General features: G+C 46.0%; 1 non-coding gene across 1 annotated transcript; it reads right to left on the reverse strand.

The window, feature by feature from the left end:
• Nucleotides 1-1,015: 1,015 nt before the first annotated feature.
• Nucleotides 1,016-1,110, reverse strand: trnai-uau (transfer RNA isoleucine (anticodon UAU)). The gene is made up of 2 exons: nucleotides 1,073-1,110; nucleotides 1,016-1,051 (listed from the first exon to the last, which is right to left on the reverse strand). It is a non-coding gene; the product is annotated as a tRNA-Ile (tRNA).
• Between the last annotated feature and the right edge of the window lie 6,802 nt (nucleotides 1,111-7,912).

Here is a 7,912-nt window from a genome sequence, read left to right on the forward strand (position 1 = left end):
TAAATATATTCAAGAAAGAGTTGGATATATTTCTTGAGGTTAAAGGGATCAAGTGATATGGGGAGAAGGCAGGACAGGGTATTCAATTTGGATGATCAGCCATGATCTCATTGAATGGCGCAGCAGGCTCGAAGGGCCGAATGGCCTACTCCTGCTCCTATCTACTATGTTTCTATATAAGCACCACACGCTAACCGATTGCGCCACTACAGCTGCGCTTCATGTGTGCCAGTTATCCGTGCTCATTTACTTGCACGTTTCAGGTTGTCTAATCATGCGGGGGCGCAATGTTGTTTAATGGAGGTGCATTGGCTGGGTTTATATGAAAGAGTGAAGCAGGTGTTTTCTCATGTGTTAGTGAGCTGGTGAATTTACCAACAGCTGCACCAGATCATGGCGCCAAAAACACTGAACATTTTTACCCAACTCCTACAATACGGTCTGCAAAATAAGAACCGATGAAAATTCATCACATGCAAAACGGAAGAAAGGTTTTAAACATTTGCCCATGATTCGGTAACCATGTGAGTTACCCGGTGATTAATGACGATTACAACAATCTTTTCACACAGTCTAATGAGTTTTACTTAATAGAATAAACAGTTTTCTTAAAGTTCACTCCTTGACATGCAATGGAACCCTATCGCAGGGTAAGAGTATTTGTAGCTGACAATTGCTGTTCTGAGCTGCTCCTCTAATTATTTAAAGAGCAGCAGTTTCCGAAGTGTAGCGGTTATCACTTCCGTCTAAAGTTCAACAGGCCCCGAATTCAATCATCTCTTGTAGGTAGAGATCCCTGGACCTCTCGCCTTTTTAAGTAGCGAAATCCCTTGAGCGAGAATCAGATCTCTAGACCAACCAGCCGCCGATCTTGGGCTCGAAGTTGCATTGGGTTTCCCTGCGCTGGCCCCACCTTCCCTCCTGTCAATACGTAACACTGAAGGGCTCCTTTTGAAGCTCCCATCCGTTATTGCAACACGGTGGGCCTCAGGAAACTAAGAGCAAAAACATTGGCTGCTCTAGGTGAGGTTCGAACTCACAACCTCGGCATTTCCCCGAAGTTATACTGTTATATAAGTACCACGCGCTAACCAATTGCGCCACTAGAGCTGCGCTTGATGCGCATTAGTTATCCGTGCTCATTTACTTGCACATTTCAGGTTGTCTAATCGTGCGGGGGCGCAATGTTGTTTAATTGAGGTGCATTGGCTGGGTTTATATGAAAGAGTGAAGCAGGTGATTTCTCATGTGTTAGCGAGCTGGTGAATTTACCAACGGCTGCACCAGATCCTTGTGCCAAAAACACTGAACATTTTTACCCAACTCCTAAAATACGGGCTGCAAAATGAGAACCGATAAAAATTCATCACATGCAAAACGCAAGAAACGTTTTAAACTTTTGCCCATGATTCGGTAACCATGTGAGTTATCCGGTGATTAATGACGATTACAATTAAGTTTTCACACAGTCTAATGAGTTTTACTCATTAAAATAAAGAGTTTTCTTAAAGTTCACTCCTTGACACGCAACGGAACCCGTATCGCAGAGTAAGAGTATTTGTAGCTGATAATTGCTGTTCTGAGCTGCTTCTCTAATTATTTAAAGAGCAGCAGTTTCCGAAGTGTAGCGGTTATCACTTCTGTCTAAAGTACAACAGGGCCCTGGTTCAATCATCTCTTGTAGGTAGAGATCCCGGGACCTCTCGCATTCTTATGTAGCAAAATTCCTTGAGCGAGAATCAGATCTCTAGACCAACGAGCCGCCGATTTTGGGCTCGAAGTTGTATTGGGTTTCCCTGCGCTGGTGCGAACCCAATTCGCAGAGGACCTGTTCATTCATTTGAAATATGTTTATATTTTCCTAAATCCACTTCTTTATATGAGCCGTTTCCCTGAATCTGCTCACAATTCTCCCCATAACAAGAAGGTCGGCGACCACCTAACTGTGGATATGGTTTTTCGGCGATTGTCTGTACGTGACTTCAGTCCTTGGAATCCTCAACATTATGGTCAGGTGAATCGTTGTTTGTGTTCAACATGATGTCGGAAACATGTACAGATTACCGGTGAGTTTACACAGCTTCTCGTTTGTTCCAAAGGCTTTGTCACTGATTTGAAATCGAATCTATTTCCTGCACATTATTCTTTGCCTGATATTTGCTGGTTTAACAGTTGAAATTGGCCCCACCTTCCCTCCTGTCAATAAGTAACACTGAAGGGATCCTTTTAAACTCCCATCCGTTATTGCAACACGGTGGCCCTGAGGAAACTAAGAGCAAAAACATTGGCTGCTATAGATGAGGCTCGAACTCACAACCTAAACATTTCCCCGAAGCTATACTGGTATACGGAGAGGCAGCGGACCTGCGAGGGAGCACCAGAGGTGGCGGAGCTACTTAAAGAGCAGCCAGAGGCAGCGAGCCCCAGAGCCCCGAGACCGGAGAGGCAGCGGACCTGCAAGGGAGCACCAGAGGCGGCGGAGCTACTTAAATAGCAGCCCGAGGCAGCGAGGCCCAGAGCCCCGAGACCGGAGAGGCAGCGGACCTGCGAGGGAGCACCAGAGGCGGCGGAGCTACTTAAGCAGCAGCCCGAGGCAGCGAGGCCCAGAGCCCCGAGACCGGAGAGGCAGCGGACCTGCAAGGGATCACCAGAGGTGGCGGAGCTAATTAAAGAGCAGCTCGAGGCAGCGACGCCCAGAGTCCTGAGACCGGAGACGCAGCGGACCTGCGAGGGAGCACCAGAGGCGGCAGAGCTACTTAAACAGCAGCCCGAAGCAGCGAGACCCAGAGCCCCGAGACCGGAGAGGCAGCGGACCTGCGAGGGATCACCGGAGGCGTACCAATCCAGGTTCCGGGATAGAGGTAAAAAGTAATCCAAGTATGACGTCAGCAGGATGCAGGTAAGTGATTGGTTGGTGAGTATTTATCTCTTTTTTAAACTTTAACTCTGTTTTATAGTTTCTAAGGTCTCTCTGGTGTAGCGGGGACTGTTGGTAAACTATTTAACTGTAGTGTAATTAGTAGGGTTGAATGATTAAATCTAAACTCAATTAATTAAAGGGTAAGTCATGGCAGGACAGCCCGGCCCCGTGATCTGCTCCTCCTGCGAGATGTGGGAACTCAGGGACACTTCCTTTGTCCCTGACAACTACATGTGCAGGAAGTGCACCAAGCTGTAGCTACTGACAGACCTCATTGCGGCACTGGAGCTGCGATTGGATGCATACTGGAGCGCTCACGATGCTCGGGACATCGTGAATAGCACGTTTACAGAGTTGGACACACCGCAGGTAGAGGTTGGACAGGAAGAAAGGGAACAGGTGACCAAGAGGCAGAGTACTAGGTGCAGGCAGGTAGTGCAGGGGTCCCCTGTGGCCATCCCCCTCTCCAACAGATATACCACTTTGAGTACTGTTGGGGGGGATGGCTTATCAGGGGAAGGCAGCAGCAGCCAACTTCCTGGTACCAGGGGTGGCTTTGCTGCACAGAATGGGAGGAAAAAGAGTGGTAGAGCTATAGTAATAGGGGATTCAATTGTAAGGGGAATAGATAGGCGTTTCTGTGGCCGCAAACGAGACTCCAGGATGGTGTGTTGCCTCCCTGGTGCAAGGGTCAAGGATGTCTCCGAGCGCCTGCAGAACATCTTGGAAGGGGAGGGTGAACAGCCCGTTGTCGTGGTGCATATAGGCACCAACGATATAGGTAAAAAGCGGGATGAGGTCCTAAAAGTGCAATATAGGGAGTTAGGAGGTAAATTAAAAAACAGGACCTCAAAGGTAGTAATCTCAGGATTGCTACCAGTGCCACGTGCTAGTCAGAGTAGAAATAGAAGGATACTCCAGATGAATACGTGGCTAGAGGAATGGTGCCAGGGGGATGGATTCAAGTTCCTGGGACATTGGAACCGGTTCTGAGGGTGGTGGGACCATTTCAAACCGGACGGTCTGCACCTGGGCAGGGCTGGAACCGATGTCCTAGGTGGAGTGTTTGCTCGTGCTTTGGGGGAGGGTTTAAACTAAAATGGAAGGGGGTTGGGAACCTGAGCAGGGAGATAGAGGAAAGGGAAACAAGGATAAAAGCAAAAGATAGGAAGGAGAAGAGCAAAAGTGGCAGTCAGAGAAATCACAGGTTTAAATCAAATGTGGCCACAGTAAATAACAATTCTAATAGGTCTAAGAGCGTTAAAAAAACAACCTGAAAGCTTTGTGTCTTAATGCGAGGAGCATTTGTAATAAGGTGGATGAATTGGCTGCGCAAATAGAGGTAAACGAATATGATTTGGTTGGGATTACGGAAACGTGGCTCAAGGGCGGCCAAGGCTGGGAACTCAACATCCAGGGGTATTCGATATTCAGGGAAGATAGGCAAAAAGGAAAGGGAGGAGGGGTAGCATTACTGGTTAAAGAAGGGATTAACACAATTGTAATGAAGGATATTAGCTCTGATGAGGTGGAATCTGTATGGGTATAATTGAGAAATACTAAGGGGGAAAAGACATTAGTGGGAGTGGTATATAGACCTCCAAACAGTAAGGTGGAGGTTGGGGATGGCATTAAAAGGGAAATTAAAGAATCGTGCAATAAGGGCACAGCAGTCATCATGGGTGACATTAATCTACATATAGATTGGGCTAACCAAATTAGTAACAATATTGTAGAGGAGGAATTCCTGGAGTGGTTACAGGATGGTTTCCTGGACCAATATGTCGAGGAACCAACCAGAGATCAGGCCATCTTAGACTGGGTGTTATATAACGGCAAAGGATTAATTAGCAATCTTGTTGTACGAGGCTCCTTGGGTCGGAGCTATCATAATATGATCGAATTCTTCATTAAGATGGAGAATGAAGCAGTTGACTCAGAAACTAGGGTCCTCAATTTAATTAAGGAAACTACGATGGCCTGAGGAGCGAGTTGGGTAGGATTGATTGGGGAATGGCACTCAAAGGGTTGACGGTGGATATGCAATGGGAAACATTCCAAGACCGAATGGATGAACTACAGAAGTTGTTCATCCCAGTTTGGCATAAAAACAAAACAAAAAAGGTGACTCAACCGTGGCTAACAAGGGAAATAAGGGATAGCATAAAATCCAAGGAGACGACATACAAATTGGCCAGAAAAAGCAATAATCCTGAGGATTTGGAGCAGTTTAGGATTCAACAAAGGAGGACAAATGGATTAATTAAGAAAAGGAAAATAGAATATGAGAGTAAGCTTACAGGTAACATAAAAACTAACTGTAAAAGCTTTTATAGATATGTAAAGAGAAAAAGATTGGTGAAGTCAAGCGTAGGTACCTTGCAGTCAGAATCGGGGGCATTTATAATGGGGAGCAAAGAAATGGCAGACCAACTAAATACATATTTTGTTTCAGTCTTCACAAAGGAGGACACAAATAACTTCCCAGAAATACCGTGGAACATAGGTTCCTGGAACTGAAAGAAATCAGTATTTGTAGGGAAATGGTGTTAGGAAAATTGATGGGTCTGAAGGCCGATAAATCCCCAGGGCCTGATAATCTACATCCCAGGGCACTTAAGGAAGTGGCCCTAGAAATAATACATGCATTGCTGGTCATCTTCCAGAACTCGATAGACTCTGGAACAGTACCCAAGGATTGGAGGGTAGCTAATGTTACCCCACTATTCAAAAAAGGTGGCAGAGAAAAAGCGGGGAATTATAGACCGGTAAGCCTGACATCGGTAGTGGGGAAAATGCTAGAGTCCATTATAAAAGATGTAATAGCAGAGCACTTGGAAAGCAGTGACAGGATCGGACAAAGTCAACATGGATTTACAAAAGATGCTTGACTAATCTACTGGAATTTTTTGAGGATGTAACTGGTAAAATAGATAAGGGAGAACCAGTGGAAGTGGTGTATTTGGGCTTTCAGAAGGCTTTCGATAAGGTCCCGCATAAGAGGTTAGCGTGCAAAATTAAGGCACGTGGGATTGGGGGCAAGGTATTGAGTTGGATAGAGAACTGGTTGGCGGACAGAAAGCAAAGAGTTGGAATAAACGGGTCGTTTTCCAAGTGGCAGGCAGTGACTAGTGGGGTACCTCAAGGATCGGTCCTATGACCCCAGCTGTTCACAATATATATTAATGATCTGGACGAGGGAATTGAATGTAATATCTCCAAATTTGCAGACGACACAAAGCTGGGTGGGAGGGTATGCTGTGAGGAGGATGTCATGAAACTCCAGTACGATTTGGACAGGTTGGGTGATTGGGCAGAAACATGGCAAATGCACTATAATGTGGATAAATGTGAGGTTATTCACTTTGGTGGCAAAGGCAGGAAGGCAGATTATTATTTGAATGGCTATAGATTGGGAGAAGGGGAAGTGCAAAGAGACCTGGGTGTTCTTGTGGTCCAGTCGCTGAAGGTAAGCATGCAGGTGCAGCAGGCGGTTTAGAAGGCAAATGGTATGTTGGCTTTCGTAGCAAGAGGGTTCGAGTAGAAGAACAAGGATGTCTTGCTGCAGTTGCACAGGGCCTTGGTGAAACCGCACCTTGAGTATTGTGTGCAGTTTTGGTCACCTTACCTGAGGAAGGATGTTCTTGCCATGGAGGGAGTGCAGCGAAGATTCACCAGGCTGATACCTGGGATGGCAGGAATGACGTACGAGGAGAGATTGTGTCAATTGGGCTTATACTCACTGGAGTTTAGAAGATTGAGAGGGGATCTCATCGAAACCTATAAAATTCTGTCAGGTCTGTACAGACTAGATGCAGAAAGGATGTTTCTGATGGCCGGGGAGTCCAGAATCAGGGGTCATAGTCTAAGGATAAGGGGTAAGCCATTTAGGACTGAAATGAGGAGGAATTTCTTCACCCAGAGAGTGCTGAACCTATGGAATTCTCTGCCACAGAGGGCGGTGGAGGCCAGTTCATTAAATATATTCAAGAAAGAGTTGGATATATTTCTTGAGGTTAAAGGGATCAAGTGATATGGGGAGAAGGCAGGACAGGGTATTCAATTTGGATGATCAGCCATGATCTCATTGAATGGCGCAGCAGGCTCGAAGGGCCGAATGGCCTACTCCTGCTCCTATCTACTATGTTTCTATATAAGCACCACACGCTAACCGATTGCGCCACTACAGCTGCGCTTCATGTGTGCCAGTTATCCGTGCTCATTTACTTGCACGTTTCAGGTTGTCTAATCATGCGGGGGCGCAATGTTGTTTAATGGAGGTGCATTGGCTGGGTTTATATGAAAGAGTGAAGCAGGTGTTTTCTCATGTGTTAGTGAGCTGGTGAATTTACCAACAGCTGCACCAGATCATGGCGCCAAAAACACTGAACATTTTTACCCAACTCCTACAATACGGTCTGCAAAATAAGAACCGATGAAAATTCATCACATGCAAAACGGAAGAAAGGTTTTAAACATTTGCCCATGATTCGGTAACCATGTGAGTTACCCGGTGATTAATGACGATTACAACAATCTTTTCACACAGTCTAATGAGTTTTACTTAATAGAATAAACAGTTTTCTTAAAGTTCACTCCTTGACATGCAATGGAACCCTATCGCAGGGTAAGAGTATTTGTAGCTGACAATTGCTGTTCTGAGCTGCTCCTCTAATTATTTAAAGAGCAGCAGTTTCCGAAGTGTAGCGGTTATCACTTCCGTCTAAAGTTCAACAGGCCCCGAATTCAATCATCTCTTGTAGGTAGAGATCCCTGGACCTCTCGCCTTTTTAAGTAGCGAAATCCCTTGAGCGAGAATCAGATCTCTAGACCAACCAGCCGCCGATCTTGGGCTCGAAGTTGCATTGGGTTTCCCTGCGCTGGCCCCACCTTCCCTCCTGTCAATACGTAACACTGAAGGGCTCCTTTTGAAGCTCCCATCCGTTATTGCAACACGGTGGGCCTCAGGAAACTAAGAGCTAAAACATTGGC

The sequence above is a fragment of the Somniosus microcephalus genome, chromosome 4 (genome assembly GCF_052327205.1).
Source record: "Somniosus microcephalus isolate GS21.2 chromosome 4, FLI_Smic_1.0, whole genome shotgun sequence".
Lineage (NCBI taxonomy): Eukaryota > Metazoa > Chordata > Chondrichthyes > Squaliformes > Somniosidae > Somniosus > Somniosus microcephalus.